This window comes from Puma concolor, chromosome B2 (genome assembly GCF_028749965.1).
Source record: "Puma concolor isolate L17-30 chromosome B2, mPumCon1.1.hap2, whole genome shotgun sequence".
Lineage (NCBI taxonomy): Eukaryota > Metazoa > Chordata > Mammalia > Carnivora > Felidae > Puma > Puma concolor.
The window spans coordinates 97,246,573-97,255,621 of record NC_141671.1 but is presented as its reverse complement, the minus strand read 5'-3'; the positions used below and the strand labels follow the sequence as shown (position 1 = coordinate 97,255,621).

The following is a 9,049-nucleotide window of genomic DNA, read 5'->3' as shown; positions in this document are numbered from 1 at the left end:
TATTTATTCAGGTTAAATTATGCATATTTAAAAACTGTATTTATTTAAATTTTTTTTTTCAACGTTATTTATTTTTGGGACAGAGAGAGACAGAGCATGAACGGGGGAGGGGCAGAGAGAGAGGGAGACACAGAATCGGAAACAGGCTCCAGGCTCTGAGCCATCAGCCCAGAGCCTGACGCGGGGCTCGAACTCACGGACCGCGAGATCGTGACCTGGCTGAAGTCGGACGCTTAACCGACTGCGCCACCCAGGCGCCCCTAAAAACTGTATTTAAATGAACAGCTGCTTAAGTATATTCTTTATAAGACTGAGATTATAAGAAAAAGATCTGTCCAAGACAATGTGGTATTTAAATGATTTCAACCTGTTTTGCTGACTTTTTAAAATCAGGAAATATTTTTAAAGTAGAATTTCCTAAGATATTTTTTGATTGGAAAGAAATCGAGTTTGAGTAAAGAGGCATTGGAGTGAGAGAGGATGGGGGCCATATCAGACTGAAAGCCTTTTTCAACACAGAGGAAGGAAATGGTGTCACTATAAGACTGTGAAGCAAATATGTTTCCTTGTGTTTTTGTACCACAATGTTAAAAAACATCATATTTTAATTTCAGGCCTTATAAACTAAAGATGTCCTCTAAAATTAATTATACTTATTATTTTGGATCAGAGTCTGTGGCTGACTACGTCTGTGAGAAACTTCATTGTGCTTCCTAATTAAGAAACCGAGTCTAGCTGGCTGATGGGAAGGAAAAATAGTTTAATTCAAAGGGAGATGTAATACTGTGAGAATAAGCAAATAATTTTTCTCCGCCGGGCTTTCAGTGGGAGCAGAGCTTCCCAAATCATCTGCATGGTGTATCTACTGTGCATTTTATTATTTCCCCCACTTGTGTCTTTCTTATAACGTTACAGCTAAAGGTTTTACTTAACCAATTCCCTTCAAACGCTCTTCCTCTCTATCCTGCACAGTGGTGTGGTTTCAGCAGATTGCTAAGAACAACTCCAAGTCAGACTTTCTCCTTTTGGTCCCTCCTCCCGTTTTGAAATTTTGTTTTTCGTTTCTATATACATCAAAATGTTTAAAACTTAAAAAAAAAAAATCCCCCCCCCCCCCCGAAGGCTCCGCTAGAAAAGAAAAGGAAAAAGGAGACAAAAACCCTACGGGACCGTGCCCAGGAGCGCCGAGACCGCCAGTTAATAAGTCCAGCCAGGTGATCGGGGGGAGAGGCAGTTCGTGGCTCCCTGACCCCAAGGAGAACTTGACAACACCAGGTAAGTACCCCCAGATGGCACCTGCCCAGACCCTCTTCCGCCCAAACCTAACCTATATAGCCGGGAACCAAGGACCTGAAAGAAGGTGGGGCAGGGAGGTGGGAGGAAAGAGGATGAGACTGTGCGAGGAGCTCAGATGGCCATTCCGCCGCTTTCGAGTTTGAGTCATCTCTCTGGTTTTCAAAACCTGGGAGTGGAAGTGCGCGTCTGCCAGGAGTTAAGCAGTGTGCTAGGCGGGAAAAGAAGCGCACTCTAATCCTCTCGACAAGGGGCCCTCCTCTCTCCGGGCCAAAAAAAGCGCAAGCCTTCGGGATGCTCCAAGGTCTGCAGAGGCTTCTGCGACGCGTCCACTGGCACCCGACTGGGGCGGACGGCGCGACCCGGACTCCCCGGGGCTCGCTTGCCGCCAGCCCTGCGCCCTGCGGGCCGCGTCCGCAGCCCCGCTCGCGGAGGTTGTCGTACAGCTCCTACCCCCGGCTGCCGGTGCCGCCAGGGCTGCTCAGAGAAAGCTGCGATTAGGCAGTTACGAGCAGGACGGTGCTTGTGACCGCAGGAGCGTTGGAGAAAAGATTTCCCAGGAAGCTTGCCCTGCATGAGCCCCTTCTGGAACCCAGCGGACCTTAAGACACAATGACGAGCTCTAAACCTATTTCGAGAATCCCCTCGACCTGATGTCAGGACCCCCAATTCTTTTCTTCTCCTCTTGTCCAAAAGAACATAACATTTTGATAATTTTCCTCCCCCCTCCCCCCTTTTTAAGGGTGACTTTACATAAAGGAGCTCGGAGGAAAAGGTGCGTAATGGAGAAGCTATCTTCGCTCTGTCACGCGTCCCCGCTAGCCTTCCAGCGGAAGCGCCAGAGCAGAGTTGTTGGTGTTTTTGTTTTTTTTTTCCCTTTAATTACGCAATTTAGGCTAATGGAGTCCAATCGAGAGCCGTCAGTTGCATGCACGCAGACCTCGGTGGCATTCGCTGTTGGAATTGCTTCTTCAACAGTGACCTTGGGTGGGAGAGAGCCTGTCTGGAGCCGGACCCCCCGTAGCGGCCTCTTACCTCGACCCCCTGGCCTCCCACGGCGTCTCCAGTGGACCGTGTACTCCTAAAGACGTCCCCCACCGGCCAGCTGAGCGGCGCATCTCCAGAGCCGCTCCCGCCCCTCGCCTCCCTCGCTACAGTCCCAGCGCTTTTTAAAACTTTGAGCGCAGCTTTTACGTGACTGGAGAGTCATAAATGCTCCTGCCCTTGTTCAGCCAACATAGACACCCTTGCGTCCCCTTCACATTTCATGAATTACGAGAATATATAAAGCTAACATTCCAAAAATAAGGTGTATCCGAGTCTGCGTTTCATTTACCCTTACAAGTCGGTGACACGCAATTCTATCCTTCAAACAAACCGTAATGACCAGTCCTAACGTCCCTCTTTCTCCCCGGTTTTAATATACCGAATAATTACTGCCGGAGAGAGAACTATCAGCATTGCCAGTGTTTACAGTTTAAGCAATAGCAGAGCACCAAATCACCACTCTTCTTACTATCCCTAACCCTGGTCTTGATCTCTTCACTAAAATCCTAGCCTCCCTCCCCATTTTTTTTTTTTTTTTTTTGCCACCGTAGTGTTGATTCTCTGAAAATTTATTTCCCCAAATAGCAAACTTAACGTTTTAAAGACCTTCCAACGTCACCCTCCTCATTGCCATCGTAACCCGCACACCTGCGCAGCTCAGCCCGCTCCTGAAGACGTCGAGCAGGAAACCCAGCTCTTTCCCGAGTGGCATCTTCTCTGCTCGCCTACGTGAACCTAAAAAACAAGCAACTTCAATGAATGCAAACTAAGCTTTCCCGGGGAGAAACGGCGAGGCAGCTACAATCAGTCTCTGATTACACAAACATACCTAGGGGCAGGTTGGAGAGTGAAGGAGGGCTTTGGGGTGGGGGTTGCCAACCTAGAGGTGGATTAAACCAGTTCTATTGTTATTGAGTTTAGGAAAGCTAGCTTTTGTTTCGCGGTGGATATTGGGGGTAAAAACCGAGGAGCTACGGTTAAGCCTCCCAGAAGTCTGTGAAAGAGCAGAACTTTATGTAACGTAGGACCTCGGGTCTTTTAAATTGTTTAAGATACTGAATTAAACATTAAGACTCAAGGGGGGAAAGACTTAGAGTCATTTGAAATATTGTAAAAGAGAAGAGCTGACGTCTGCATCTATGTGCCCTGTTTTCAGGGGTTCACGGGTCCCCTCTGTCAAAGTGGGAAAGGTGGGGATAGCCGGGCTCCGCCGGTCGCACTTTGGGCCCCCAACGCTTCAGACTTCCTCTAACCATCACTTTGCACTTCGGCTTTGGAGAAAGGAGGCAAACAGTCCTCGCTCCCTCCCCAGCAAACTAGCAGGAGACTACAGGCCCCGACTTCTCCCGAGCCCACCTGGAAACACACCTAAGAGGAAATGCTCTTTCCCGCCCATTAAGTAGGTAGCGGCTGATGAAAGTGATTTTGCACAGTGCCCAGGAGTCCCTAGGGAGGGATGTGTGACTCTGGATGTCTGCAGGCAGGGGCGACATTTAGCGAAAGGAGGTGAAAAGCCCTTTTTCCTTTGCATTTAAGCGGCATCAGCCCAAATGACAACTTTGATTGACAGAGAAGTGCTTCCCAGACCCAGTCGCGGCGCGCTCGGCGCGGCACGGCTCGGATTGGGCTGCCTCGGGTCACGTGACGCGCGCCACATCCTGGGGACCCGCCCCCATCCCTGGCGCGCGCCCCGCAGCGGCGGCCGGGCCCCGCGCCCACTTTCACTTTTTGCGCTGGGGATTCACAGCCGAGCGGTGGCGTGGGTTTTTTTTTTTTTTTTTTCCTTCAGGATTTTGAGGAACAAAAAGAGGCATTCTAAAGAAATAAGTGTTGCACTTGATTATGGTGGGGGGCTGCTCGTCGGGAATTCCGGACAGGGCCTGGGAAACAGGCGTTTCCCGCTTTACAAGGGTGGAACTGTGTTTGCAGAGCCACAAAACGTTGAGATTTACAAGAACAGCTAGAATCGCGATCAAAAGTAGAAAGCAGTCGGCGCATCATCTTCTCAGCACTGAGTTGGTCATTTGGCTTCGAGGAGGGAAGTCTTCTACGTAGTTTATTACGTTAGCTTAGGTAAAGGGCCACCCAAACTAGCTCGTTGTGCAACCTAGGGAACTGCGCTAGTTTGAAAAAACTGACGACGGCTTCCGTGTCATCTCCAATCCGTGGTAACTTGACTGGAATCAGTTCAGCACAAGTGTTAAAGAGAGGGCTCTGTGCTAACTGGGGGATGAGCTAGTGAGTCGGTGAAACCTAGGCCCAGCTAATGGGCACCTGCCTTCTACGCTCACTGATTGTTATCATGGTTAGTTACTGTCTATTGGGTTTAAAACATTCTCCGGTAGTTCTAAATAATAAGTCCACCTTTAGAAAGAAAATATTTCAGGATATTGAAAACAGTTTTTACTAACACTGTGGAGACGGTCCTCAGATCAACTAATGGCCCATTCCTTTGGTCTTTATTTATTAAAAAAAAAAAAAATTACTATGCATATTACATATTTCCAAATGCCCGGGCTGCTAGGTTCTGGGTATAGCAGCAATCTGTGAACCAGTCAGACGGTCTCACATACTGGGCCTGCATAGTGCCCATCAGGTCAGGGCAAGTTGCTACAGTAATTGGATTTCTAAAAAAAAAAAAAAATTTTCCCTTCCCTTAAAATATGTCTGCATCACTTGATAGCAAAGTGACCTTTAGCAAGTTGATCATTTGTCTAAGCCCTGTTTTTTGTTTTATCATCCGTTCCTTTTAAAAGTCAAGAGCAAACCAGGTAAGGCTTGGACAACTGCCTAGCACTGTGGCTGGTGCTACATTATTATTATTATTATTATTATTATTATTATTATTGCAGTCAAACAATGTACGCTTCTTCCTACCTGTAATTTTAAGTGACAATACAGTGTTGTCCATTCTTCCATGCTTTATATTTATATAGAGGTTTGATTAGGGAGAAGGGAAAGCTCATAAAGCAATTTGCTTCAATCCTATGTTGTGATAGTAACTTCCACTAACTAATTATATGTCATTTTGAAAGTATTTCCTCAAATTTGTTTTGAATATATAATATTGCCTTTGAATTTCTTTAACTTCCCCCTTATACTTTTACAAAATGAAAGGGTATATTCTTTGTACTTTACCACTAGTTATTTCACAACCCAACATGGTCACTTTTTTGTGGGGGGGGGGGGGAGAGATTATTATTTTCTCTGGAGAGTTTAGCTGAAAATCTCCTAACAAAAAGTGAAGTCTGGAGTAAGAATCAATTAAATAATGGAAAAAAAAAACTTTTTTTTTTTATTCTCTCTGGGGGGAAATCACACACATATATAAAATCTTACAAGAAATGTTGCTGCATTTTAATTTCTGCTCTTTGGGGAAGTCAATTTGGACGTTTGAAATTAGTTTTCCTTTTAAAATTAATGTAATTATCACTAGGTAGCAAGAATATCTCTGGTCTAAACCTCCATCCGGAGCTCCAAATTTCCTCTTCCACAAATGACACTGGATCTGCTGTTTATGGGTTTATATGGAGCTGAATTCATCCCTTCATGCCCCTCTCCGTCTCCATATTCTAGACCTCATGTAGTTCAACCTCCCAGTTACCCATTCTCCAAACCTACTCAGGTTTTCTGTATCATCTTCTATTTCTTTCTCTCATTTTCTCTTTCTATCTCCTTCCATTTGAAGTCAATTATCAAGTCCTGCTTGACTTCACCTCCTAATTATACCTCAGATATGTCCCCTCCCTTCCTTTCTTATTTCCGTTCTTTTGGTTTAGGCCTTTCTTGTCTTGCTCTCTAGCTTACTTGCTGCTGCAGCCTCTTAACTGTGAAGTTCTGCCTTCAAATCCTTCTCATTCCCTTCAAACCCTTTCCCTGAGTGACTTATCTAAAAAGCAGATCTGAACATGCCATTCACCTTTAATGGCTTCCCCTTCCTTATCAGATAAAAATCTAAGCTCTTCACCACAGCATTCAAAGCCTCTGTACATCTCTCTAGCTTTGCTTCTCTCCCCTTCCTGACCTGACTTCACATTCCAACTACACTTCATTCATTCATTTGTTTGACAGTGCTAAGTGCCAGCCACTGTCCTAGGCACTCAGCATACCTTGGGAAACAAAACTCATAGCTTTGCCTTCATAGAGCTTATGTGGAAAGGGATGGGTGGTGTCAGTAAACAACACAAATTAGCACATTTTATAGGATCTGGGTGGAGAGTCTAATTTTAGATCGTCTGATGAAGGTTGTCTATTGAAAAGGTAACACTTGAGCAAACAAGAAAGGAGGTAAGGCAGCTACATGAATAAACAGAGGAAGAAAATCTAGGTGGAGGGAACAGCCAGTGCAAAGTCCTAAAGTAGGAGTGTGCTTAGCACATCAAGAAGAGGAGAGAGCAGAGGGAGTAGTAGCAGATGAGGTCAGAGAGAAAGTAGGGTGTGTGAGTGCTCTCTTGGATGGGTTCTCACCAGCCATTGTAGTAAGTTGGAGTCTTTGTGTTAAAGGGGAAGCCGACCACTTGTGGTCACCCCCACAAGCCATAGTGTTTAGACCTTGTGTTCTAATCATATGCTCCCTTCTGTTTTGATTGTACCCCTCTCTCCAGCTGAATTGCTCTTGTAATTCTTTTTGATTGTCTCTGTTACTGCATTTGCCATATTACTTATAAGACTGAGGTCTTGAGGGAGGATTTTGGTTTATTTATCTTTGTATCCTCAGTGCTCATTAGCAGGCACGTAAACGTTTAATGAATAAATAATGATTATAATTGTTTACAGATTGCTATATATGTTGGGTGTTTTATATGTTTATAAATTCTTAAGACAACCCTACACGGTGGGCTTTATTATACTTACTTTACAGAAGAGGAAATGAGTTTCAGAGAGGTTAAGTAACTTACCCAAAGTCCCAATACTGGTAAATATCTGAGCTAGGTTTTAGCCACCAGCCAATTGCTACACTGTGTTCTTTTCACTCCTGAGGCTTCCTCACTAGAGTGAATGAAAGAGATGGAGGGAATACATCTCTGGTTTTGTTTCTTGCATTTGGCTTTCCTAAGCTTAAACAAATGACCAATTTTACTGTCTATGTACTAATTCATTAAATATTTAATAAGTATCTATTGCGTGCCAGGTACTTGAAATACAATACTGAACAAAACATGTGGTCCCTTCCCTTGTGCAGTTTATACTATAGCAGAGAAGACTCACAATTTGTTTAAGCAAGGGCAGTGTTCTGATGGAGGAAGGACAAAGTGCCACAGGGAACTGTAGCAGCAGCTTCTGACCCAGCCACCCAGGCTGGACAAAGCTGTAGAATGAGAGCAGATTTCCTGGAGGAGATAATTCCAAGTGGAATGTATCATTGGCCTTAGGGACACTGAAATTCAGAAAGCGGAGGTACATTTAGCTGTGAATAAAAGAATCCCTTATGGACTTGTATAAGATACTAGGTATTATACAAACCCCCGAAGAATTTTGTTGTATTCATTCTTTTTTCAACTGTGGCTAATGTTAATGCCCTTCTCCCAAATTTGATTACAATCTTTAAGTATAAAACCTAAAGCATAAACTTTTTAACCTTTGTATGAATGTTTTTATTTGGTAAGTTGTCTGACCCATTAGTTTGTGAAGAGTTAATGCAAAGTGTTTTAGCAGCTATAAATTCCACAACTATGGAATCTGAGGGCTTATGCAAATTATTTTGTTCCATTGGAACTTGGTGGTATATTGCATCATTGGCTGGAGTTTGGGAACTTGCTACAGAATGCAAATTTTTTTATTACGTTAGTGGAAATGAAATTTAATATTTGCTCACTTTTAATTACTGTTCGATGGATGAGATAATCCAGGAAACCATGACAGGTGGTGTGACCGAGACAGGAAGAAGCCAGGCTGGAAAACCAGAGACCCATACTCAGAAAGTAGCATTTTAGTGCTTTTAAACCGATGGAAAATTAATGGGTTGTTCTCTATAGATTTCCCCTTGTTTTTCAAGTGGGGATAAATTTGGCATAATAACTCTAATATATGACTTGATTTTCAAAATTAAAATTTTAAGGTGAAAATAGTTATCCAGACAACTTGCAACTGGTGGTGGTGGCAACAGAGCAGTTGTTTTTAATAAGAAAATGATGGGGAAGATCAAAGAAGAACAGGGATCAGGATGTGGGAGTGAGTTCTCTTTATTGCAAACTGCTTTGGAGGGAGGTGAGAGATGGAGATTAGAGATGATGAAGACCTTTCCTTTTGGCTTCTCTGATCTAGCCATGGATGATGAGAGTCCCTCTGGATGAGCGTCAAAGAAAAGACATGGTTAAATGGGTAATAAAAGAAAAATCAATTGCCCATAAATACTAAGTGTTTTAAGTTTGAAATTTTCTCTAAAAAGAAAAGAAAAAGAAAACCCTAGTTATTGTAGTTATCTTCTACAGCTTGTAAAACACAAGTTTCCCTAATGGAGCAAGTCCAGCAAGTCTTGGTTATAGACAGAGTTAGGAAGATTGTGAGAATCCAAAGGGTCCTGGCAAATAATGTGCTTTGAGGCTTCAAAAAGTGTCCCAGAGGAGGAGAAAATATTCTGAAAAGAAAAAAATAGCAATAAAGTATTTTTTATGTTAAGAACAAAAAGACAGGAAATGTTTTTTCCCCCCAAATATTGTTGCATTTACTCCATCTGGTGAAATAAAATAAGACAGATATGTAATCCTCC

The 9,049-nt window shown here is 43.6% G+C and overlaps 1 long non-coding RNA gene across 2 annotated transcripts; it reads left to right on the top strand.

Moving 5' to 3' along the window:
• The first annotated feature begins 772 nt into the window (after window positions 1-772).
• LOC147581124 (uncharacterized) lies at window positions 773-2,601 on the top strand. Of its 2 annotated transcripts, XR_015251443.1 has the most exons (3): window positions 810-1,275; window positions 2,036-2,068; window positions 2,189-2,601. It is a non-coding gene; the product is annotated as an uncharacterized LOC147581124 (long non-coding RNA). The 2 variants fall into 2 exon arrangements; XR_015251442.1 differs by lacking the exon at window positions 2,036-2,068 and having other exon boundaries at window positions 773-1,275.
• The last annotated feature ends 6,448 nt before the right edge of the window (window positions 2,602-9,049 follow it).